The sequence below is a fragment of the Elephas maximus genome, chromosome X (genome assembly GCF_024166365.1).
Source record: "Elephas maximus indicus isolate mEleMax1 chromosome X, mEleMax1 primary haplotype, whole genome shotgun sequence".
NCBI classification, from domain to species: Eukaryota; Metazoa; Chordata; class Mammalia; order Proboscidea; family Elephantidae; genus Elephas; species Elephas maximus.
This window is the reverse complement of record NC_064846.1, coordinates 146,755,818-146,782,502: the sequence shown is the minus strand read 5'-3', so window position 1 is coordinate 146,782,502 and position 26,685 is coordinate 146,755,818. Positions and strand designations below refer to the sequence as shown.

General features: G+C 47.5%; 1 pseudogene; it reads left to right on the top strand.

Annotated features, from left to right (window-relative positions):
• The first annotated feature begins 2,694 nt into the window (after positions 1-2,694).
• On the top strand, positions 2,695-3,846 carry LOC126069092 (melanoma-associated antigen B3-like; annotated as a pseudogene).
• The last annotated feature ends 22,839 nt before the right edge of the window (positions 3,847-26,685 follow it).

Sequence of the window (26,685 nt, the reverse complement as noted above, 5' to 3'; positions counted from 1 at the left end):
CTGAGGACTCTGAATAAGGAATGAAAGAACCACCCAGGGCAGAAGAGGGGAGGCTCCCCAAATCCCCACTCCACCCCTACACCTTCAGCCCTGAAGGATAATGACAGAATTATCAGGTTAAGGAGCCCCCTTATTTCCACCTGGAGAGAGGGAAGAGAGGACCCTGGTGTAGAGGAGACTGCCCCAGGTCTTCAGAGGCAGAAGAGCAAGAAAAACACTAACAGGAGTCAAGGTGAGACCCTGAGTGTAAGGAAGGGATCACCAGTATTAAGTAGAACAGGACCTCACAGAACTCAGCCACTGTTTTGAGGATGTGATGGCACCAGGCAGAGCTTTCACCCTGAAGTGCACCCTCATTTGGGCACTAAGGGTGTCAGGGCAGGACAGCATTGGTCCAAAGGGGGTGGCCCCATTTGTTCAGAGGGAAGAGTCTTGTCCCTAACTGGAGTAAAGTGTGGAAGCTGAGTGCTAAAGGGCGACCTACCCCAAAAGAAGGTCTGCCCAGAGCACCGACCCAACCAGCACTCCTCTGAGGCCCCAGGCAGGGTAGTGTGAGGCATGCTCTGAGCTCCCCCTCTAGGGTCTCCTCGAGGTGAGGTTCTTGTTCTCAGCCTGTGACTCAGGTTTATAGGCAAGAATCCCAGGCTCTGATAGGTATCAAGATGAGGACCCTGAGTAAGCACTAAGGGACCATCCACTCCACAAAAGTGCGGTCCCATAGAGCCCTGCATTTGTTGTTGAGAGTCGAAGGCCCCCCACAATAGCCTTGGCCCTTGGAGCGCTCCCAACGGCCTTGGCCAGATATGACATATTTTGACAGCCTGCCTTCTGCACTGCAAGTCCAGGAAAGTTAGTTCCTTTGTCTAAGGGGCTAGGCTTCTCACGCCAAAAGGAGTAGGTCAAGGATCGGTCAGGAGTCAAGGTGAGAAAGGACTCTGAGTAGGGACTGAGATGATCACCCACCCCAGAACAAAGCGTCCACCCCACTCCCTCCCTTGAGGTCCCCTCTTCTGCTGTTGGCCCTGGGAGACGCCACCACAGCTAGCTGGCTAACTTCTGCCTGGAAAGTCACAGGGATTTGAGGGTCACGTCTTGGGAAGTGGGTTCCAGGTCTGCAGAGGGAAGAGTCTTGGGCTTATCTAGAGTCAAGGTGAAGACTGTGAGGACAAATGAAATGCAAACAAGGAGCACCTCAAAGCCCCGACCCTAATGTTGGCCCTGGGAGGCTCCATGCAGTTTCAGCCAGACTTCTCCTGAAAGGTCTCAGAGAGATGAGGACCTTAGTCTATTGGGGGCTTCCTGATTCTGCAATGGGAGTTCACCTAGTCCTTGACAGGAGTCAATGTAAAAATCCAGTATGAGGTCTGAGGGAACCAGGCACCCCATAACTGAGTATGCCCTCTTTTCTCAGCCTTGGGGAACTCTAGAATAAGAGTCAGCCTGAGGTACCCCATCATTTCCTCCTGGAGGGGGCTAAGGAAGTGTGGACCTTTGTATAATGGAGCAGCCCCAATTCTGCAGAGGGAGGAGACCTAACAGGAGTTACAGTGAGGACCCTGTTTGAGGACTGATGGTATCACTCACCACAGAAAAGTGGAAGCGGCAGACAGTTCCTGCTTGCAGTCCTTGGAGGTGTGTGTGAAGCCTCCTTTCTTTTTGCTGCTGTCAGGTTGGTGAGAGCCTTGATTTGAGGGAATGGGCCTCAGATCAGCAGAGGAAGGTGACCCTATAGCCCTAGGTAGGGCTCCAAGACAGGAACCATTCCCAAAGCCAACTCTTCCGGCAGGGATTGGACCGGACGGTGGGACAGAAAATGATACTGGGGAAGAATGAGCTTCTTGGATCAAGTAGACACATGAGACTATGTTGGCAGCTCTTGTCTGAAGGGGAGATGAGAGGGTAGATGGGGTCGGAAGCTGGTCAAATGGACACGAGAGAGAGCGAGCGCGAGCGCAGGTAAGCAGTATGCTGTCTCATTAGGGGGAGAGCAATTAGCAGTATATAGCAAGGTGTTTATAAATTTTTGTATGAGAGTCCGACTTGATTTGTAAACTTTCACTTAAAGCACAATAAAAATTAAAAAAAAAAAGGTAGGCTATCAGGCCGTACTTAGAGCCAAGGTAAGGACTCTGAATGACTACTGAGGTCTCCAAGGAACCCAAGTCAGAAAGGGCCCAATTGAGCAATCGGCACTCAGTGCCCCCTGACAGGGTGCTACTTCACTTTCTCCTAGGTGGTCCCAGGGAGATGGGGACATTGGTTCAATGTGTCAAATTTAGAGCATCACTGGGCGGGGCGGGGGGGGTAACAAATGTGAAGGCCCTGCCAACACAATGGTCTTTTACATGAACCGAGTGTGCCACCTACCCCAGAACAAAGGAGACCCCAGAGTCTAGACCTGCCAATTCCTGCTCTCAGTTCTAGTAAGCCCCAGGGAAGGCTGGCAGGATGCAACCTCAGGCAGACTCTAATTACTTCCACAGGGTTCTTAGGGGACAGGCTGACCAGGAACACAGGAACCCTCTGAAGTTTCTAGATTAGTGCCTTCAAGTAAACCTGCAGCAGGTGCCTTCAAAAAGCCTAAGTGGTATCTCCCTAGTTATGGTACTAACACTGTCTCTCCTCCCTCTTCCAGGGGGCCTACGTCACCTGTTGTCCTGCTCACACTCCTCCCACCTGTATCCCTGACCAGTCATGCCTCGCAGTCAGAAGAGTAATCTCTGTGTACGTGAGAAACGCCGGCAGAAACAAGGTGAATCCAAGGTTCTCAGGGGTGCTCAGGCAATGGCAACAGCAAAAGAAGAGTTCCCCTCCTCTTCCACTCCTCCTTTTGGGTGTACTACCCAGAGAAGGCATGGTGCTAAGTCATGTAGCACTCTGCAGAGGACTCCAAGAGCCCTATTCACCCCCACTACTTCACACACAAGATCTTATGCAGGTACCAAGAACAAAGATGAGAAAAGGCGAAGTTCCTCCCAGGAGCAGCCATCCACTAAGCGGTCCCGCAGAGACCCTCTAACCAAGAAGGTGGGTATACTGGTGCAGTTCCTGTTGCAAACGTATAAACTGAAAAAGCTCGTCATGAAGGAAGATATGCTGAAGATTGTCAACAAAAAGTACAAGAGCCGCTTCCTTGACATCCTCAGGAAAGCTTCTTTCAGCACAGAGGTGGTCTTTGGCATTGACTTAAAGGAAATCGACTCCGTCAAGCCGTCCTACGCCCTGGTCAGTAAAATGGACCTCCCTAACAACGGGAGGCTGAGTTGTGGCAGGGGTTGCCAAAAACTGGTCTCCTGATGATTCTCCTGGGCGTGATCTTCATGAAGGGCAACTGCGCCAGTGAGGAGAAGATCTGGGAAATTCCTGAATAAGATGAGAATTTTTGCAGGGAAGAGGCACTTCATCTTTGGGGAGCCTAGGAAACTCATCACCCAAGATCTTGTGAAGCTAAAGTACCTGGAGTACCGGCAGGTGCCCAACAGTGATCCTCCAAGCTATGAATTTCTCTGGGGTCCCAGAGCCAACGCTGAAACCAGCAAGATGAAAATCCTGGAGTTTTTGGCCAAGATCAATGATACCGTGCCAAGTGCTCTCCCATCCTTATATGAAGAGGCCTTGAGAGATGAGGAAGAGAGAGCCAGAGCCACAGTTCCAGACCGGGCTGATCCTACTGGTATGGCCAGTGTAGTGCGTGCTCCCGTGCCAGGTCCAGCAGCTCCTCCCAAGCCTAGTGAAGCGTGAGGCAGATTTTTCACTTTGTGGTTGAAGAGGGCAGTCATCGTTCCATGTAGTGGAGGGCTGGGTGGACAGAAGGGAACACAGTGTATCATACCTTTCTGTTTCTGCTCTATGTAGGTCACTTAGGGATTTAACTGTATGTTCTTTGTTTTTCAAATGTTAACCCTTTCAAGTGAAGGCTGTTTTTAGCATTATAATCTAAGCTTGTTAATTAAATGGATAACACATTTAGCACATTTCTGAGGTTTAAAATGAAAAGCTTTGCTATTTTTTGTAAAAAAAAAAAAAAAAAAGAAAAGGAGGGGGAACCTTCCATTTTAGTGATCTGAAGCAAGGTAAGATGACATTGGAATAGGCATTTCTTAGAAATGTAAAGAACACAGCAATAAAAAAATACATGAAATCAAGACAGAAAAAAGTAAGACGGTCCGTATTTAACTTTTAACTTGAAGGCAATGGGTTTGGTTGTTTTTGGTTAATCTCTACAAAAAAAAAAAATCTACAAAAAAAAATTGCTATGAGTAGGAATCAATTCGAAAGCAATGGATTTGGTTTGGTTTTTGAATCTCTTTCAGTCTGTTATTAAATAAAACAGAAGGATGCATAACTATACTTGCTTATTTAATAACATAGTAAAAATTAATAAATTAGGAGTCCTGGTGGCGCAGTGGTTAAAAAATCAGCTGGTTACCAATAGGCTGGCAGTGTGAATCCACCAGCCACTCCTTGCAAACCCTATGGGGCAGCTCTACTCTGTCCTATGGGGTCACTATGAGTCGGGATCGACTCGTCGGTAATGGCTTTATTTTTCTGTTTGTTAGTTTATTCACCTGCTCACTTCTGCCTCCAATATTAATTGAGCATGTGCTCTTTGGAAGATACAGTGCTAATTCTGGGAATGTTAAAAGAAAAAAGAAAACAAGACATAACCTTTGCCATGGAAGTTTAGGGTGTAGAAGCAGCCATCATGTAAGGAAGGTGGTGATGTACACCCTAAGACCTAAAAGGTAAGTAAAAAGAGTGAGAAGCGGGGAGGGTTGGGATGAGAGCCATCTCGTGAAAATGCCCTAAGGCAGGGCAGTTTGCAGCTTTGAGACACTTAGATCCCTCAGTGGAGGTCATGTTCAATTAGGTTGCATGCGGTGGGGGAGTGAGGAGATAAGAAGTGGACTAAATGAGGCTTTCTGCAGGCGAGCACAGGGCCAGACAAACCCATGATATATTTCAGCACTGAAAGGCTGAGCCTGGAATGAAAACCAGCTCTTCAGTTACCCTGGTATTACCGGTAAACCAGAGAGAAATCCCCACCAGGGGCAGGACTGAAAGGTGTCCTGTGTTTTCATCCTGGTGCACTTGAACACATGCACTGACTGGGTGTGTTACACACATTATTTCTAGGAAGATTCTGAGAAGTAGGGTCATACCCTGTTCATGTGAGATGTCAAGAAGCCACTGTTCTGGCACTTTGTCTTAGGCTGGGGGGACCAGAGCCCACTCCATTCAACAGACATTTGAATGAGGTTATCCTGAGTATCTCTGGGAAACTCCAAGTGAAAACTAGATTTTTGGTGGTGGTTATATCATTGAAAACAGGTGACTTAGAAGGGCACCTGGGAGAGTGAATGGTTGTCCTTGACAATAATTCTAGGAGCTTTGTGTTCCATCCAAGTGGGGAAGTCTAGCCCATACCCACATTAAATAACATATTCCCTAATGAGCAATATTACCTAGTTTTCCTTCTTAAGCAGCATTTTGGTTGATTTGGTTTTTGTTTTCCTAGGGCACTGCATATTCACTGACACATCCTGGATTTAAATAAGAAAAAAACCCCAGAGAGGTGGGTGGTATCATCTGGGGTGCAAATAATCGTAGTAATAACTGCCATTCTTTAAAGACCCAGAACACGCCAGGCCCCGTACCAGGTGCATCCCAGCAGTTTTATAGGCTACGGCTTCTCAGACTTAGTTGTCGATGGAGAACTTGCTCTTTTCTCATTTTCACATCCTGGTCAGTGACAGAGCTGCACTAGACCCCTGGTTGGAATCCCTCTGCAGCCCAGAGCGTTCCACGACTCCAGCCTGAGGCAGATCTGTGTCTCTTAAATCATTTCACAGCTCACTACTCCAAAATGTATCTCAAGGCATAAAGAGAGAAATTTTGTGCCCAATGTACTGGGATGGAATACACAGCCACAGTAATAAGCATAAAAAAACAAATGAGTAAAGAAAAGAAGATAATATATGGGGACATTACGATCACTTACATATGCAGCGTCATCTTGGACAGCCCCTTTCCTTTAGAAAGTAAACCTTTTGGGACACAAGTCAAAACAGATGCCAGGTCCGTCTGATGAAGTCATAGACTAGATCAGCGTGTGTTTTCTCTGGCAGCCCACCACCTGTCCTGGGCCCTTTGTCTTGTGCTGCAGCGTCCCCATCTCACATTGCTCTGGGACAGGGGCCCATTCACTGCAAGGTGTACAGTAGGGAAACTGCTCAAGCGTTTGCAGGGATGTGGCATTTCCCAGGAAGATGTTAATCTAAAAACAGGAGTCAAGATGACACCCATAAGTGAGTCCTGGGTACCCCCAACATGCCAGAGAGGGCTATCAGGATGAGCAGCCCTTCACTTACTCTTCAGAGTTCTCAGGGACTTGTGAGTCTTGGCCTAAAGATGACCTCAGATTACAAGTGTGAGCAGTCCCAGCCTCTAATAGAAAGTGAGGAGAGTGAATGAGGAATGATAGAAGCACCTACCCAGTGAGGCCCATAAGATCCTGCCCTTGCTGCCAGCCCTCAGAAGCCCCAACCAGCCATGGCTAGATTCGATTCAGTGTAACCTCTACTTCAGAGGTCTTAAGAATATGAAGATCTCAGTCAGACGCTGGCAGACTCAGGTCAGAAGACAGGGGATTTCCAGGATATGTTAGGAGTCAAGCGAGGACCCTGACGTGTATTGGGACCACCCACAACATATCAGTGGAGCCCCACAGAATTCCTCCCTATTATCGGCCCTGGGAAGCCTCAGGCAGACATGGCCCCCAGATCCTCCTCAGAGGTAACAGAGGAGTGAGAGCTTAGACCTGAAGAGGGTGGTTTCAGTTCAGCAGAGGGAGGAATCTAAGGCCTCCCAGGAGTCAGATTTAGGACCTGAAGTGAGGACCCCATGTGGGGACCACCCATCATAGAGCCTGAACCTGCTACCACTGAATTCACTTTAGGAGACCATGGTGTGGCCAGGTGTGGCCAGATAGAAGTATCATCACTACCCCCAATGGGTGTCAAAGATACACAGGCCTTACTATGAGGAGGTAGGACTCAGTTTAAGAGAGAGAAGGACCCCATGCCTTGCCCGGTACCAGAGTGAGGACTCTGAGTGGGAACTGAGGGATCCATCCACCCCTAAATGGAGGGAACAAGGCAGAGCCTAGCCCTGCCCCTGCTTTCAGCCCTTGTAGGTCCAGGGGGTACTATCAGGGGAGATTCTTTGTCTGTAGGTACAGCCACTGGTCTGCAGAGGGAAGGAGTCCCAGCCCCTACACGGAGGCAAGTGGGGACCCTGCATGAGGACTGAGCCCTCCAAGGATCCCAGGATAGAAAGGTCCCCACTGCACTGTCAGGACTGGGGGTCTACACTCTGCCAGGGATGGTGGATGGGCTGCCCCTTCCCTTCCTTCTAGAGTGTCCTGGGGCTCTGGTGTGTCAAGTTCAGAGTAACAAAGGGAAGGGGCCCAAGCCCTGCCAACTGTTGATATGATGTCCATGAATATGGACTGAGAGGACACCTTGACCCCAGTACAGAGGAGCCCACTGCCAGCCTTTGCTGTCACTGCAGCAAACCCCAGGCAGGGCCGCCAGGCTGCAGCTTAAACCTCACCCCAACTTCCTCCACAAGGTTTCGGGACAGGCTGACCAGGAGATCAGGAGCCTTGTGGGTTCCTAGAGCAGCGCCCTCCAGGAAAAACTGCGGAGGCAGTCGTTGTTAAGGCCAAAGAGGCGTCTCTCTCCTGATGGGGCACACACCCTCTCAGCCTCCCTCCTCCCCTGGGCACACATCACCTGCCCTCCTTCCACACTCCTGCCTGTTGTACTTGAGCAGAAGCATCAGGCCATGCAGTCAAAAGAGTAAGCTCTGGGCCTGTGATAAACATTGCCAGGCCCAACCCTTGCCAGGTTTCAAGGGTGCTCAGGCCACTGCAGCAGAAGAGGAAGGGTCCCCGTCCTCATCCCCTCCTCCTTTTGGGTGGTCACCCCAAAGCTCCCCTGCTGCTCACATTCCCCAGGGGCCTCAAAGAGCCCCATCCACCAACCCTGCTGCTGCAAGTGCTTTGTGTACAAGAGCTAATGGGAAAGGGGCTTTCCTAAGAATGGGCTCCTGAGGCCTCTCCTGGGTGTGATCTACATGAATGGCAACCGGGCCACTGAGGAAGAGATCTGGGAATTGCTGAATATGCTGGGGATCTATGATGGGAAGAGGCGCTTCATCTATGGGGAGCCCAGGTAGCTCCTCACCAAAGATTTGGTGCAGGAAAAGTACCTGGGGTACCGGCAGGTGCCCAACAGTGATCCTCCATGCTATGGATTCCTGTGGGGTCCCAGAGCCCATGCTGAAACCAGCAAGGTGAAAAGTCCTGGAATTTTTGGCCAAGGTGTGTGATCCAGCACCCAGTGCTTTCCCATTGCACTACAAAGAGGCTTTGAGAGATGAGGAAAGGAGAGCTCCAGCCAGAGCTGCAGCCAGGGCTGATCCTACTGCAAGGGCCAGTGCATATTCCAGAGCCACATCCAGCACCTCTTCCCACCCCTAGTCAAGTCTGAGGCAGATGACTCACTTTTCTTTTGGTGACACTGTGTGATATATACATGGATTTCCTTAGGGAATTCAATCAATTGAATTTATTATTTGTCCTTTTACCTACTTGCACTTTTATTCTCCAAACATTAATTGAGCATTTGCTCCTAGAAGGATCCTTGATATTACTGGAATTCTAAGACAATGAAATCTCAGCCTCTATCCATAGATTTTACAGTAAGACCAGTCACCATATAAGGCAGAAGGCGAGATACTATCCCTATGAACTAAAAGGTAAGTAAAAAGAAAGGTAAGATGGGAATTTCAGATGTGAGCAGCGAGATGTAAACACGGTGAGGCCTCGGTGGAAGGGTATTTTAAGTCAGGCTTTATGGTGGGAGTGGTGCACAGGGCCAGACACTCCCATGATGGGTCTTAGCATAGAGAGGCTGAGCCTGGAGTGGAAACCAGCTCTTCACAGTGACTCTGGGATTGGAAGGTAAAACAGAAATCCGCTCCTGAAGCAGTACTGGAAGGTGTGCTGTGCTCTTGTCCCAGTTCATGTGAACACACGCACTGACTAGGTGTGTTATGCACAGCGCATCCAGGCGACACTCCCTTGAGGTAGGATGCTCAGCAGCCTCTGGACTATCACTTGGCCCTGGTCTGGGGGAGCCAAAGTACTCTCAAACAGAAGGGCATTCAAATTAGGTTATTTTGTGGGCAAACTGGCAAACTCTAAATGAGGTCTAGATTTTGGGGAAGGAGCTCTGGTAACTCCACAATTAAGTGGGAGAAAAACCTGGTGATCTGCTTCCATAAAGGTCACTGCTAAGAACACTCTTGTGGGTCAGTTCTACTCTGTCCTACTGGGTCACTGTGAGTTGGAAGCGACTTAATGGCAACAGTCTGTTTCAGGATAGAAAGACAGCTTGGAAGGAAGGAAGGGACTAACCTTAGGAACAACTTCTCAGGGCTTTCAGTTGTATCCAGCTGGGAAAGACATCCTCATACCCAAAATGTAAAAGATACTCTAATGGGGAAATCTGAGTTTTCCTTGTTAAGCGGCATTTTGGCTGATCTGACTTTTTTTGTCCAAGAACGCTATGTTTTCTCTGACATCTCCTAGATATTAAAAAAAAAAAAAAAACCTACAGGGCTGGGTGGCCCTCTGGGGTTGTTACTCAACCTGGGAAGGTGGTCCTTGTGTGACGTACTCAGACTTGCCAATAATCTGGACACCAGTCTTTGAGAAAGAAAGTAACTTTACTGCAATGCCCAGAGCAAGGAGCCGGGAAGAAGTTCCTCAGATTCGATTCCCCGAGCTACAGGGAAGCAGAACTTACATGTGACTTGGGCAGCAAGATGGCGGCCACACAAGTGTTCTGGAGAGGGAAAATTCTAGAAGGTGGCCAGGAAACAGGAGGTGATGCAGTTCTTGTCAGACCTCTTGCTTTGCAATAGGGTCCGGGTGTTGATTTCTCCCGATTCATTCCACCTGTTGCTGTGCCCCCTCTTGTGATCAGTTAGGTCATGCCTGGCCCTTCTGCACATGCTGGGTGGGCCAAATCTGACTTGGGCTAGTTTAAGGACTAATGGAAATTTACTGGCATTCATAGAGCCAGGTTACAATCTCCCCTTGAGATGTAGCAATTCCTTAACCTTAAGGGATAAGAGTCGGCTACTCATCTGTCTACTTCCTGCTGACATGGGGTGGAGTTTTAGGGACCTAGGAAGAGGCAAGGAATGAGTATCTCCTGGAGGAAGCAGGCAAAGAAGACTTAGAAGGTAGAAAAGGAGAGCTTAAGTCTTCCCCTTACCTTCCCCACCAAACTCACAAAAATATAAATGTCTAAGTGGTATTCAGTTTATCTTAGCCACTTGGAAGTCCCTTGACCCCAAACCAAAAACTAGCAGAGCCAAGATTTGAACCCAGTCAGCTGGTCTCCAGGACCCTTCTGCTGTACTGCCACCAGAAACTTACTGGCTCTGTCCTGCTGCCAGGCCCTTTCATACACTCAGATTTTCCCTTCAATCTAACAACCTCCCCATAAACAGTGTACTCCAGCTGATGGCTTCCAACTTCTGGGTACCAGTGCTACTCACCAGCTTCTGCTGCCTTGCTCCAGCCCTAAGATTTAGGAGGGAAAAGAGAATGGCCAACAAATGTTGCTTAGGTGTTAAAGAGAACGGAAGGAAATTGACTTGTATAAGTTGAACACACCCTAGTAACCACTGAAATGCAAGTTGTCCTCACCCCCGGCCTGGGAGACTGAAGTAGAACCTTTACCTAAGATACCTGGAAACACTAAGTTCCTGGACTACTTAAGGGTTATCTGGAACACTACATCCCCAGGCTGCCTTAAGAAGAAGTCTCCCATATGACATTTCATAAGGGTTCAGTTGGAGCCAGTTTCTAGGGGCCACCCGGACTCTCAACAGGACAATGTAGCAGCTTGATCCAGGGCGGACTGGTCTCTTAGAATACAAGTATTCACCCACATTGCCCACACTAGCTTAGGTTTCTAATTAGACCTTTTAAGCACCCAGTCATAGCAGTAGTAGTAACAGTAGTGGTCTCCAGGGAACATGTAGCTCCCACCAAATTCATAAATGTCCCGACTTTGGATACAAAGGCTCTTCCATTATCACCTTGAATTGAGTAAGGTAGGCCAAATCCAGGAATCATTTTACTGAGGAGAGCCTTGCTTACCTCGGGTGCCTTTTCTGTTCAGAGGGGAAGGCTTCTACCTATAAGGTAAAAGGGTATCTACAAACACTGAAAGATACTTGAAACCTCCTGGAGCCACTGGCATAACTGTTAAGTCCACCTGTGAGCCTTCTCCGGGTCCAGTCCCGCCAGCAGGTACCCCAGGCATAGGAGGTGGTGGGCCTGTTTTTGGCTTGTTCTTCACACAGGTGACACATTGTTGAGCCTTTTGTAGATTAGGCCCTTTAATTAGTTTGGCTAGCCAGTGAAACATAGCATGTGGACCGTAATGTGTGCTTTCATGAGCTGCCTTTATTATCGGGTGCATCAGGTGTTCTGGTATAACACCTGTCCTTGGAAAATCTACAACCACCTGTCTTCTGCTCTGTTCTAAGGTCAAAGCCCCATTCACAAGTTCTGTTTGTATCACATTCAGTGCACTGGGGGTTTTCTGGTAGCTGAAGATTAGGAATTAAAGCAAAGCAAGGGGCGGGGGGTTTGTTCTAGCAGCTTGTTTGGCTGCCTGATCATTTAATTGTATGAGACTCCCCCTTCTGGTAGCCGGGGCAGTGTATACCTGCCACCTCTGTTGACCATACATAGTACATTACTTCAAAAAGACATCTCTAGTAGGCTTTCTCTCCTCCAGTCCCACCAGCCAAGATGCTTTTTACTGCCACAACCCTGACAGGGTATGGGGCAAGTTAAGGATGGTGACCATCTCACCAGGCCCTGAAGCTGTGTGGCACTTCTGCCTGTGTTTGGCAACTCTCCATCCTTCCAATGAAGCTGGCTGATGGCTGGGACTGCAGACTTGTTCCTGCCTGGGGTGGCTAGAGAGTCCCTTGTGTGCCTGGGACAGCAGCAGAGGCCATGTTTTCCAGTTCTCTGGTCTGTTATGTCAGTAAGTTGTCCTCCCACTGTTATTGCAACCTGGGGTTCCCTGTGGTTTGCAGGGGAGCCCCAGGACCTCGTCAGTCCAAGTCATTGGCTGACAGCTGCAGAAACTCTTGTGGGTTTCCTGCTTTGGCCGGGCCAGCCACCAGAGGCACTCTCATTTCCAGTGGCCTTTCTATTTGCAGTAGGCACACTGTCTGGGGCCTAGGTTTAGGGGGCTTTGGGTTGGCCACTAGTCCTTTTGGGGCCAAGGACTTATTCAACATGAGATCTGCCTGGATGGCAGGTAACCTCCAAGAGCTGCTACCAGGAGCACGGCCTTTTTCCTTGTACCTGGTCCCAATTATTGAAGACCTTAAAGGCAATCTCAACAAGTTGTGAAGTCATTCCTAGACCCCCTGCTGACTTTTGAAGTTTCCACCTCATGTCTGGGGCGCTCTTGGGTGATGAAAGTCATTATTTAGGCATTCTCTGGGTCTTCAGGGTTTATGTCAGTAAATGCCAGTATGCTTCGTACACCCGTTCTAGAAAGCTGGAAGGATTTTCCTTGGGGCCTTGTTGTACATCCTGAACATTCCTAAGGCTCTTCTGTGTTGGGGTCCCTTGCTGTCAAACAATTTTTATCATGTTCTAGCTGTCCTGCCCGCAGCCAATATCCGTGGCAGGTACAGCCTGGGCTGCCGGGAGGCTAATACCATTTTGTGGGTTGAAGTTATGCAACCTGTCGTCTTAGAGTTTCGTTTCTGAGACTGTCTTTCGTTCCTCTGGAGTTAGGTGGAGAACAGTGTATGGACCCAGATGAACTCTCTAGGCTGGCTGTTGTGGTCCAGTCCGGCAGACTTTTATCTCAGCGGAAATTGCCGTGAGGAAATCTGGCTGGGTCCCTGGCCAAACGGCACCCCACTATGGGTGTGTGCTGGAGAGACTATTCCCTAGGCAGGACTGGAAGTCTCTGACTCCTGAGGCCTGGGAGTAATTTTCCGGAGGAGTGGTGGAGGGTTCCACCAAAGAAGTAAAGCTGCCAGGCCTACACCTCCAGGTGGAAGGGCAATGGCTAAATGCAAATCTCAGTATGGCTCAGGTGGTCGACCTAAGCCCCCATTCTATAAACAATGAGCCTTTGTTTCCCCTGGGCAAATCCTAGTTCCCCTGTTAGCACATCCAATTTAGTATTGGCTGAAGGCAGAGTTACATGCTCTGTAATCTCTAATACTCAGTGTTCATTTCTAGCATACATTTAGGTCTGCTTTATATTAGGTTTTTTTTTTTTATATTAGGTAGGAGAAACGTTCAATACCCATAGTACATTCAGATAAATACATAAACCTAAACACAATCCTTTTAACATATTCCAGTTTAGTCTTCTGTAAACTGGAGCCCTGGTGCACAGTGGTCGAACACTATGGCTGCTAACCAAAAGGTTAGCAGTTCAAAGCCACCAGCTCCTCCTTGGAAACCCTATGGGACAGAGTAGAACTGCCCTATAGGGTCGCTGAGTGGAAAACTTCCCATTCATATGCATTTGGCCTTGAGCCTCTGGCTGGATGGAACCAGAAGATCTTGGCTCCCTGTCACTCATCCCTTTTAACTCGCCTGGCTTTGGCCCTAGGCCTCTCCAGGTGGGGCTCTTCTCCCCTTCCTTTTTGCCCTGCACCATTACCTTACAATTTCTGTAGGTGTTTAGTTTGCGAGAAAGACATGAAGATTTCTACATAGGGGATTTCATCCCGTTTTCCCCCTCTTTTGGAAAACATATCTCACCATAGGATGGTAGCATAGTAAAGTGACCCCAAACAGTAATTAGAATCCACAAGAAAAAACAAAGAACGCAAGGGGTCTCCCATTTTTTTACTCACACACTCACTCAGAACCAGAACCGGAAGCTAACTAACAACGGGAAACTAGGGTGCCCATTCTCTGCCGTCCGGTAGGTGCAGTGCTGGAGTAAGGAGGATGATCTTAGGAGTTCTGCAGTCTCCCTTAATGGGGTTGTCTTAGTCCTACTTCCATCCTCCAGATACCTCCTGATACCTCCAATTCCAAGCATTTACACACTTAAGAGAAATTCTGAGGGCACTTACCTAGTGGACGTCCATTCCTGAGTTAGTTCCTGATTCTCAAAGCAAAAGTGCCTCGGCCGGTCCCCTTCTTGGTCGCGGTTAGGCAACCCACGGGATCCTCCAGAACAAGAGGCTTGATGGTCGCTGAGGGTTGGTGGAGGTTCAGCTCATGGTCGAGGGGCTGCCAGGCTCCAAATAGAGGGTCTATGGGACACTCTAGCCCCACATCAGCCTCCAAAAATTCTTATTGAATCCAGGAAGGTGGGTTCCTGTCCAACACACTCAGACTTGCCAATAATCTGGACACTGGTCTTTGAGAAAGAGAAGATAATTCTATTGCAATGCACAGAGCAAGGAGCCAGGAGGAAGTTTCTCAGATCTGATTCCTAGAGCTTCAGGGAAGCAGGGCTTATTTATGATTTGGGCAGCAAGATGGCGACTGCGCAGGTGTACCGGGGAAGGAAAAATTCTAGAAGGCGGCCAGGTGGTTCCCGTCAGACTTTTCGCTTTGGAATAGGGTCCGGGTGATGATTTTTCTTCTGATTCATTCCACCTGTTGCTGCGTCCTCTGTTGGTGTCAATTAGCGGTCACAGGTGGCCCTTCTGCGCATGCGTGGTGCGCCAAATCTGGCTTGGGCCACTTTAAGGACTAATGGAAATTTACTGGTATTCGTAGGGTCAGGTTATAGGGTGATGATACTATAATGATGATAGTAATGCCTGCCATCTTTAAAGTCTCAAAACATGCCAGGCACTGTGCCGGGTACTTTACATACATTACATGAATTTTAACCACCCTAGAAGACAGGACTTACCAAATCCACTTCACAAATGAAGAACCTGAGGCTCTGAAAGTTTGCTAATGTGTGTGAGTTCACAAGTTTAGTACATAACAGAGCTGGATTAGAACCCTGGTCTGAATCCCTCTGGAGTACACACTGTTCCACTCCTCCCAGCTTACCTTGTGTCTCTTAATTCACTGTTCTTCTCACCACTAAAAATGTCTCTAAGGTGATAAAAAGAATATCTTTGTCCTCAAAGCACTGAGTTGGAATACACAGCCAGAACCATAAGAATACCAAAATAAACCAGTGGTATGGTGTTTTTTTTCTTTTCTTTTCTTTATGAATGAATGAGATAAAGAGATACTTCTCACTGAAATCATGATCATCTACTTATGCTATCTCAGATAATCTCAAAACATAGAGGCTCACAAAATTAACTTGGACAGCCCCTTCCCTGTAGGAAGTAAACCTTTTAGGACAGAAGTCAAAATAGATGCCAGAACTAAAACCATTCCCGAAGCCTACTCTTCAGACAAAGATTAGACTGAACTATAAAACATAAAACAATACTCGTGAAGAGTGTGTTTTTTAGTTCAAGCAGGAATGGACAGGAGGTGGTTGGAGGGATCTGGGAAACCTGGGCTGGGAAGGGGGAGTGTGCTATCGCATTATATGGATTGCAACTAGTGTCACATACCAATATGTGTATATATTTTTGTATGACAAGTTAACTTCAGCTGTAAACTTTCACCTAAAGCACACACACGCACACAAAAAGAATAGAATTGGTTGTGAAAAAAAAAAAACTGATGCCAAATCTGGCTGATGAAGTGATGGACTAGATCCCTGTGTATTTTCTCTGGCAGCCCACCACCTGTCCTGGGCCCCTTGTCTTGTGCTGCAGCGTCCCCATCTCACATCGCTTCTGGGACAGGGACCCATTATGTGCAAGGTTTCCAGGAGGCAAATGACTCAAGGCTTGGAGGGATGTGACATTTCCCGGGAATCCTTTAGTCCAAGACACAGGAACCAAGATCAGGGCATCCATGAGTGAGGACTGGGAAGATGAACACCCCAGAATATAGGGCTCACCCAGAGACCGACTGACACCTGCTCTCAAACCTAGAAATCCCCATGCAGGACTTTCAGGCTGAGCATCCCCTCACTTATCGTTTAGAGCTCTCAGGGACTTGAGAGCCTGGGCCTAAGAAGGGCACCTCAAGTTAGTAGACGCAGGAGTCTGTCTCTGATAGATATCAAGCTGATGATCCTGAATGAGGGTGATGGAAGGACCCAGACAGAATTGTGGTGTCCCATAGAGACTCATCTCTGCTGTCACTCTTTCGAGGTCCTGAAGAGCTGTGGACAGATATGCATCACCCGGATTGCAAATCATGGTGTCGGGAAGGTGTGGACCTTGATCAGAAAGGATCTTCAGGTAAGTAGAGGGTAGATTCTCAGAACTGATTGGGTGTCATGGTGAGGACCCTGACTGAGGAATGAGGGAACCATCCACCCCAGAACAGAGAAGACCCACAAAGTCCCTTCCCCAGCTGCTGTCTGAGCTGGGATGCAAAGCTCAGAGCTGTCAGACTAAGCACTACTCTCATTTCCTCCCAAGAAGTAGATATGCAGAGATTGTCTCAGGTCCTTGGTACATTGCAGTTGGCCCTAGTTCTGCAGAAGGAGGATACCTAGGCCCTAGTAGCAGGCAGGATAAAGATCCTTCCTGTTATGAAGGGCTCCCCAAAACAAAGGGCTCCTCACAGAGTCCCACTCCTGTTCACAGCTCTGTGAGGTCCTGGCAAAGCTGTCAGTCTGAGGCACCCCTTTATTTCCTCCTGTAGGGTTTCTGTGTGGCAAGGGCTTTGGTCTAATGGGGGGTGGGAGAGAGAGCACTCCTGGTTCTCCAGCAGGAATACACCTAGGACTTAACAAGAGTCAATGTGAAGATGCTGTGTGTTTTGAGGGGACCCCCAACAACAGAAAGACCCTTAGACAGCTTAGCAAACTCCAAGTGAATACTAGCCTTTTGGGGTGACTTAGGTGAAAGTACAGCTGGGAAGGTGAATTGTTGGTCCTTGCCAATAATTCTAGGAGCTTTGTGTTGCATTAAACTGGGGCCGTTTACCCCACACTCATATTAAATGGCATATTCCCCATTGTGCCCCCCTCAACATAGTTGTTGTAAATCCTAACCCTATTCCTATGGTTATAATCCCATTTGGGGATTATGCTAACGGTACAGTATTAGTGTAGGGTGTGTTATAAATCAACCCTCTAGTGGCTCCACTGGAGAAAGATGTGGCAGTCTTCCTCCATAAAGATTACAGCCTTGGAATCCTATGGGGCAGTTCTAGTGTGTCCTATAGCGTCGCTATGAGTTGGAATCGAACAAATAGCACCAGGTTTAGTGCTTTTTGTTTTTTTGTTTTCTTGTTTTTTTTGGTGGGGTGTCTTAAGTCAATCTCAGCTGAGATATAAAAGAGCAGATTGAGCAAGCAAGTAAGCACAGATGAGGAAAGATTGGGACCACGCCACATGAGATCTCCAAGGAACCAAGAAACAGAAAAAAGTCAAAGACCTTCCCCCAAGATCCAAAAGACAGAAAGCCTTCCCCTAGAGCCGAACACTGAATTCAGACTTCTAACCTCCTAAACCATGAGAAAATTAATTTCTTCTTGTTAAAGCCATCCACTTGTGGTATTTCTGTTATAACAGCACTACATAACTACGACATTCCCTAATAGGTGGCTAAAAGCTTTGCCCTTGACTATTACCTTTAAGGTTGCCAGTGAAAACCCACCCAGTACACTGCTGAAGAAAGGCCTGGCAGTCTGTTTCTATAAAGATCACAGCCAAGAAAACCCTTTGGGGCAGTTCTTGTCTTTAACACAGGGGGTCGCACTGAGTTGGAATCAACTTGACAGCAACTGGTTAATGTAAAATACTAGTTTTTCTTTCTAAGCAGCATTTCTCCTGATTTGGTTTTCTTTGTCATAGAGCGCTGCACGCTCTGACACATCCTGGAGAAAACAAAAAATTCTCAGAGTGGAGGGTGGTATTGTGTGGTGTCAATGTAATCATAGTAATAACTGCCATTCTTTAAAGACCCAATATGTGCAGTCACTTTGCCAGACACATTATGAGCCTTGCACACAATGCACCAGCCCTAGAAGACAGGGCTTATCAAACCCACTTTGCAGAAGAAGAGCCTGGAGCGCAGAGTGTTTGTTAATGTGTTTGAGTTTGCAAGTCTAGTACATGACTGTGTTGGATTAGACCCCTGGTCTGAATTTTCTGGAGCCCACACTCTTCCACTCCTCCCGCCAGAGACTTACTTTCTGTCTCTTAATTCACTTTCTTCTCACCACTACGAAATGTATCTCAGGCAAGAAAATGAAAACCTTTGTGCCCAAAGCACGAAATCCGACTATATAGCCCGAGCTATATGAATACTAAAATAAGTGAGAGGTATGAACAAGGAAAGCAAAGGATAATATTCAGTGACAATATAATCATTGACAAATGCAAGGCCAGATAATCTGATAAGATCTGGGGCTCATAAAATCATCCTGAATAGCCCCTGCCTGTAGAAAGTAGGTCTATTAGAACCAAGGTTACATGTACCTCCAGGTGTGGCTGAAGGAGAGAAGGATTAGATCGGCCTGTTTTCTGACAGCCCACCACCTGTGTTGGGCTTCCTATCTCTGGCTGCAGCTTCCCCACCTCATGCCACTTCTCACTCTGGGACAGGGACCCAATCTCTGCAAGATTTGCAATAGCAAATTTGCTCGAGTTTGCAAGGATGTGGCATTTCTCAGGAAACCTTTCATCAAAGAGGAGCCAAGAAGACAACCCCTGCAAATGAAAACAGACAAGAAAAACACACCAGAATTTAGGGATCATACAAAGACCAGCAAAGCTTTCTCTCAGACAGAGAGAGCCCCAGATAGTGCTGTTAGGTTTAGCAGCACCTCACTTATTTTTCAGGTTTGTCATGGATTTGAGACCTTGGCCTAAGTACAGTGATAACTCTAAGCCTCTGATATCAAAGGGATGGCCCCGAAAATGAAGGATGGACCCCTCAAGAAGAGTGAGGTCCCCTCGCATCCTAGCCTTGCATTTGGTCCTGAGAGATCTCGAACAGTCCTGGCTGGATATGACTCATCCTGACTTCCAAATCAGAGGTCCCAGGTCACTGAAGACCTTGATCTGAGGGGACCAGCCTCACATCCAGCAGGGAGTGGATTTTCAGGACTAGTCAGGTTCAAGATGAAGACTGTGAATGAGGAAGGACGGAACCACCCACGTTAGACAGAGGAGGTCACACAAAATGCCCCATGCTGTCCACCCAAGGGGAGGCTTGTCAGGATGAGGAGTCCCCTCATTTCTGCCTGGAGGGTATCAGGTCTCGTGGGCATACCCCAGGTCCATAGAGGGAGGAGACTCAGGCCCTCAAAGGAGTCATGAGTGGGAATCTCATCAACAGAAGGAGCCGAAGAGTATCTGCCTCTGTTCATAGTTGTTGGAAGCCTCTAGGAGAGCTATAGGCCTGAGGTGCTCCTAAAGAGGATATGCTGGGAACAGTGACCCAGACCACACTGTTGTGATGCCCCAGGAAGGTGCGGCTTATGGCACAGCCTCACCTCACCCCTCTGTGTCGGCATGGTGAGAGTCTTGCTCTGAGCCTGTGGCTCAGGCCTATATAGTCAGGAAACCCAGGCTCTGATAGGTATCAAGGTGAGGAACCTGCATAAGGATTAAGGGACCGCCCAAGCCAGAAGAGTGGGGTTCCACATGTCCTGCCCATGTTGTCAGCCCTCGGAGGCCCCCCAAGTAGCCTTGCACTTTAGAGGGCCCCCTACAGCCTAGGTCCAATGTGTCCTTTCCTGATTTCCATCTAGGAAGCAAGGCAAGGCCAGCTTCTGACGTTGGGGGGGGGGTGGTGGGGAGGCTGTGATCGCTCATCATCAGAGGAGGCTGGAGTCCCAGGACTGGTCAGGAATTCAGGAGAGGACCCTGAATGTGGATTGAGGTGACCAATAACCCCAGAACAGTGGGTTCACATGATCCCCGCCCCTTATGTTGGCCATCGCAGGCCTACCCAACACTCTCGGCCCTTGGAGGCCCCCTATAGCCTTGGCCGGATATGACATGGCCTGGATTCCATCTAGGAAGGGCCGGGAAGGCGTGGCTTCTGGTCTGAGGGGCTGCGGTCTTTCATCATCAGAGGAGCACGGAGTCTCAGGACTAGTCAGGAGTCCAGGTAAGGACCCTGAATGTAGACTAAGGGCACCACCTAACTCAGACCAGAGGAGGTCCCACAAAGTCCCGCCCCTACCGACAGCCTCAAAGGCACCAGACCGACTTTGGTCCGGAAGGTCTCCTTACCGGAAGACTTTGGTCCAAGGAAGCACCCCAGTTCTGAAGAGGGAGGACGCCTGGACTCTAACTACAAGCCAGGCAAGGGCCTTAGCACTAATGAGGGGGCCTCCCCGCAAAGGAGAGGCCACCCACAGCCCGACCTTGCTCTCAGCTCTGGGAGCCCCAGGCAGGGGTAGCCAGATGTGTAGCACCCTGACTCCCCTCTAGGGAGGTGAGGGTCTTGGTCTGAGCCATAATTCCCACCCCTATTTTCAGCTGGACTCAAGTTAGTAGAAGGAAAACTACCAGGTCCTACCCGGAAGCAAGGTCAGAAGCCTGAGTATGGAATGAAGGGGTTACCAAACTGAGAAATCTGGGGTCAGGTAACCCCCGCCGCCCCAGCCAACCCTAGGAATCCCAAAACAGCCTGCAAAGGATATGGGTCACTCTGACTTCAAACTCTGAGGTCTCAGGAAGGTGTGGTCTTTGGTCTGATAGGTGTGGCGTCAAGTCAGCAGAGAATGGGGTCCCAAGAATGGTGCAGAGTTAAAGGGAAGATACGATTGAGGTACTAGGGAGCACTCGACCCCAAATGGGGAAGGCTACACTGAACCCTGCTAATGCCATGAGCCCTGGGAACACAGGACAAATCTGACAAGTTCAGGTGACCCTTCACTGCTGCCTGGAGGGTCTCAGGGAAATGAGGTCCTAAGATTAAGCCCCAATTCAGCAGAGAGAGGAATCCTAGAACCTGGTGGAAGTCAAGGTAAAAATCCTTCAAGAGGAAAAATGGAATTAACCCCCCACCAAACAAGAAGAGAGGAGGCTGTACAACATTCCCCTTCTACTATTGGACCTGGGAAGCCAAGGTCGGAGATATCACACTGAGATGCCCCCTCATTTTTTCCTCAGGGTGGGTCGTCTCAATGCCATGAGTCCTTGGGCTAATGGGGAGGCCTACTCAGCAGAGGCAGGAGACTGGGTCCCTAAGAGGAATCAAGGTGAGGATACCGAATTATGATGAGGTGACTCCTCCCTGTAGTAAGGGGGAACCACAAAGCCCCGCCCTGGGTACATGGCATGCTGACTTAATGAGTTGCAGTTACTTCTTCCAGGGCATCTCAGGGAGGTGAGGGATCTGGTCAAAGTGGGCACCAAAGATGAGGACCCTTGTGGAGGAGTGAGGCCTCCAAGGAACCCCAGACAGAACGAGCCCCACCGTGCTGTCATCACTGAGACACCCTGCCAGGAGTGGTGGCTCAGCTACTCCTTCAGTTCCTCCTTGTGGGTTTCAGAGGGATTTGAGGCGTCAAGTTCACGGTAGCAGAAGGGAGTAGCCCTGGCCCTGCCAGCAGTTGATATGATGGCCCTGACATGAATTGAGCAAACCCCCAACTAACCCAGTACAGAGATTCCCTAGTGTCAGCCCCTGCTGTCACCCCAGTAAGGCCCATGCACGGCCTGCAGTCTATAACCTAATCCTTCCTCTAATTTCCTCTACAGAGTCCTGACCAGGACAGTAGGAGCCTTTTGGGGTCCCAGAGCAATGCCCTCCAAGAATCCTGGAAGGCAGCCTTTGTTAAAGCCAAGGAGGCATCTCTCTGCTGCAGGGGCGCACACCCTCTCCACCACATCTGAAAAATCAGCCATTGGAAACCCTATAGAACACAGCTGTTCTCCAGCACAAAATGGGTCTCCATGAGTTGGAATTAACTCAACAGTAACTGGTAAGGTTGTGAACTGCCTTTGTTTTTGTTAAGGGCCACATCCCCATCTTATACCCATCACTTCATCTCTCCTTTTAGTTTTGTCCAGGAACCCTTCTGGCTCCTGAAATTTCTTGGTCTTATGAACTCGTCTTTCCTTTCAGAAGTTTGTTGCTTTCTTCATCAGCAACTTTCCCTCTGTAGTAAATGTGCTCAAATATCATGAGATCTATCTTGTGCATTTTTTTCACCTGTGCATAAATGGCCACACTGATTACCCTCCCTGTTGTCCAAGCCATGGGAAATCCCTTCCAATACTGACCCTGGGCTTGGCCATAGTGCTTGCTTTGTGCAATAGAATAATAACAAACATGACACAAGTAAAACCCCAGTGCCATCGAGTTGATTCCAACTCATAGCAACCCTATAGGACAGAGCAGAAGTGCCCCACAGAGTTTCCAAGGAGCACCTGGTGGATTCGAACTGCTAACCCTTTGCTTAGCAGCCATAGCACTTAACCACTGCACCACCAGGGTTTCTGGTGACACAAGTAGAGAATTGAAAAGAGATACCTTGTGACCACCAGCATGTGAACAAACCCAGGCTAGCCTGCTGGACGGTGAGAGCTGAATGGCCTAAATACCTCCTTTGCCCCTGCTATCAGAAAGACAGGCAGCCAAGCAAGAGCCATGTGAGTGAGGCCATGGCCCATCAGCTGACCACAAACTCAGGAGTGAACCCAGACAACACTACATGGTGCAGAGATGTGCCATCCCAACTGAAACCACAGACTCATGAACAAATAAAAGGCTGTCGTTTTGAGCCAGTAAATTTTGGCATGGTTTGTTATATGGCATAAATCTTTACTTAAGTCTACATCCTTTCCAGCTATGGCTTTAGTTATTTTCTTCCATTCATTGCCAAATCATTTATTTCCTATCAAATACTCAATTATCTAACGTAATTATACAAGCATACTATGTGATAGGGACTGTGCTAACCAATAATGCATAGAATAGGAAGCAATAACACAGGGAACTATCTTTATGGAACAAAGAAAATGGTGAGAGCTAAAATTTATTGACTGTTTTCCATGTACCATTTTCCATGTTAATCTTTTAGCATACCTTAGTTCATACACGGATTTTATTATTTTCCTCATTTTACAGATGCAGAAATGGAGGTTCAGAGAATGTTAAGATATTTGCTTTAAGTCACAATGATGGAATTCACATCTTTCACCAGCACTTGTGCTCTGAACCGTTTCACTTTAAGAACAGATACACAGAAACCTAGGAATTGAGTCTTAGCTCAATTAGACAGTAGCTTCTGAGTCAATGAAGAGAATACAAATCTCCTTTCTTTTTTCTTAAGGGTTTGTGTAGCTACCCTTTTAGTATGATTCAAAATAGGAAGTCTCTAACCTGAGTCCAGTTCCTCACCACTTACACTTTACTTACTTACTTGCTCGTTAGTATCTGTCCTCCTCTATGGGGAAACTAAATTCTTTTTTTTTTAATTGTACTTTAGATGAAGGTTTACAGAGCGAAGTAGGTTCTTTTTTTTTTTAATTTTTATTGTGCTTTAATTTTTTTTAAGTGTAAGTTTACAAATCAACTCGATCTCTCCTAGAAAAATTTATATACACCTTGCTATATACTCCTCGTTGCTCTCCCCTAATGAGACAGCACACTACTTCTCTCCACCCTGTATTTCTGTGTCCATTCAGCCAGCTTCTGTCCCCTTCTGCCTTCTCATCTCCCCTCCAGACAAGAGCTGCCCACATAGTTTCATGTGTCTACTTGATCCAAGAAGCTCGCTCCTTACCAGTATCATTTTCTATCCTATACTCCAGTACAATCTCTGTCTGAAGAGTTGGCTTTGGGATTGGTTCTTTCTTGGGCTAACAGAAGATCTGGGGACCATGACCTCCGGGGTCCTGCTGGTCTCAGTCAGACCATTAAGTCTGGTCTTTTTACGAGAATTTGGAGTCTGCATCCCACTGCTCTCCTGCTCCCTCAGTGGTTCTCTGTTGTGTTCCCTGTCAGGGCAGTCATCGGTTATAGCCGGGCACCATCTAGTTCTTCTGGTCTCAGGAGGATGGAGTCTGTGATTTATGTGGCTCTTTCTGTCTCTTGGTCTAATAATTACCTTGTGTCCTTGGTGTTCTTCATTCTCCTTTGCTGCACGTGGGTCGAGACCAATTGATGCATCTTAGATGGCTGCTCGCTACCGTTTAAGACCCCAGATGCCACTCTCCAAAGTAGGATGCAGAATGTTTTCTTAACAGATTTTATTATGCCGGTTGACCTAGATATCCCCTGAAACCCCCGCCCCTGCTACGCTGGCCTTTGAAGCATTTGGTTTGTTCAGGAAACTTCTTTGCTTTTGGCTTAGTCCAGTTTGTGCTGTCCTCTCCTGTGTTGTGTGTTGTCTTTCCCTTCACCGAAAATAGTTCTTGTCTACTATCTAATTAGTGAATACCACTCTCCCTCCCTCCTTTCCCACTCTCATAACCGTGAGAGACTATATTCTTCTCTGTTTAAACTATTTCTTGATTTCTTATAATAGTGGTCTCATATAATATTTGTCCTTTTGCAACTGACTAATTTCACTCAGCGTAATGCCTTCCAGATTCCTCCATTTTATGAAATGTTTCACAAATTCGTTGTTGTTCATTATGGATGCATAGTATTCCATTGTGTGAATATACCATAATTTATTTATCCATTCATGCGTTGATGGGCACCTTGGTTGCTTCCACCTTTTTGCTGTTGTGAACAGTGCTACAGTGAATGTGGGTGTGCATATATCTGTTCATGTAAATGCTCTTATTTCTCTAGGATATATTCCAAGGAGTGGGACTGCTGGATTGTATGGTAGTTCTATTTCTAGATTTTTATGGAAATGCCAAATCGATTTCCAAAGTGCTTCTACCATTTTACATTCCCACCAGCAGTGTTTAAGTGTTCCAATCTCTCCACAACCTCTCCAACGTTTATTCTTTTGTGTTTTTTGGATTAATGCCAGCCTTGTTGGAGTGAGATGGCATCTCATTGTAGTTTTGATTTGCATTTCTCTAATGGCTAATGATCATGAGCATTTCCTCATGTATCTGTTCGCTGCCAGAATGTCATCTTTAGTGAAGTGTCTATTCATATACTTTGCCTGTTTTTTAATTGGGTTATTTGTCTTTTTGTTGTTAGGTTTTTGCAATATCATGTAGATTTTAGAGATCAGAAACTGATCAGAAATGTCATAGGTAAAAAGTTTTTCCCAGTCTGTAGGTAGTCTTTTTACTCATTTGGTGAAGTCTTTGGATGAGTGTAGGTGTTTGTCTTTTGGGAGCTCTCAGTTATCTACTTTCTCTTCTGCATTGTTAGTAATCTTTTGTATACTGTTTATGCCATGTATTAGGGCTCCTAGCGTTGCCCCTATTTTTTCTTCCATGATCTTTGTCATTTCAGATTTTATATTTACTTCTTTCATCAATTTAGAGTTACTTTTGTGCATGGTGTGATTTATGAGTCATGTTTCTTTTTTTTATAGATATCCAGTTATGCCAGCACCATTTCTTTTTTTTTTAATAATTTTTATTGTGCTTTAAGTGAAAGTTTACAAATCAAGTCAGTCTCTCACACAGAAACGCATATACACCTTGCTACGAACTCCCAATTACTCTCCCCCTAATGAGACAGCCCGCACTCTCCCTCCACTCTCTGTTTTTGTGTCCATTTCACCAGCTTCTAACCCCCTTCACCCTCTCATCTCCCCTCCAGGCAGGAGATACCAACATAGTCTCAAGTGTCCACCTGATCCAAGAAGCTCATTCCTCTCCAGCATCCCTCTCCAACCCGTTGTCCAGTCCAATCCGTGTCTGAAGAGTTGAGTTTGGGAATGGTTCCTGTCCTGGGCCAACAGAAGGTCCAGGGGCCATGACCACCGGGTTCCTTCTAGTCTCAGTCAGACCATTAAGTCTGGTCTTATGAGAATTTGGGGTCTGCATCCCACTGATCTCCTGCTCCCTCAGGGGTTCTCGGTTGTGTTCCCTGTCAGGGCAGTCATCGATTGTAGCCAGGCACCATCTAGTTCTTCTGGTCTCAGGCTGATGTAGTCTCTGGTTCATGTGGCCCTTTCTGTCTCTTGGGCTCTTAGTTATCGTGTGTCCTTGGTGTTCTTCATTCTCCTTTGATCCAGGTGGATTGAGACCATTTGATGCATCTTAGATGGCTGCTTGCTAGCGTTTAAGACCCCAGACGCCACTCTTCAAAGTGGGATGCAGAATGTTTTCTTAATAGATTTTATTATGCCAATTGACTTAGGTGTCCCCTGAAACCATGGTCCCCAGACCCCTGCCCCTGCTACGCTGGCCTTCAAAGCATTAAGTTTATGCGGGAAACTTCTTTGCTTTTGGTTTAGTCCAATTGTGCTGACCTCCCCTGTATTGTGTGCTGTCTTTATGTTCACCTAAAGTAGTTCTTGTCTACTATCTAATTAGTGAATGCCCCCTCCCACCCTCCCTCCCTCCCCCCACTCGTAACCACAAAAGAATGTTTTCTTCTCAGTTTAAACTATTACTCAAGTTCTTGTAATAGTGGTCTTATACAATATTTGTCCTTTTGCAAGTGACT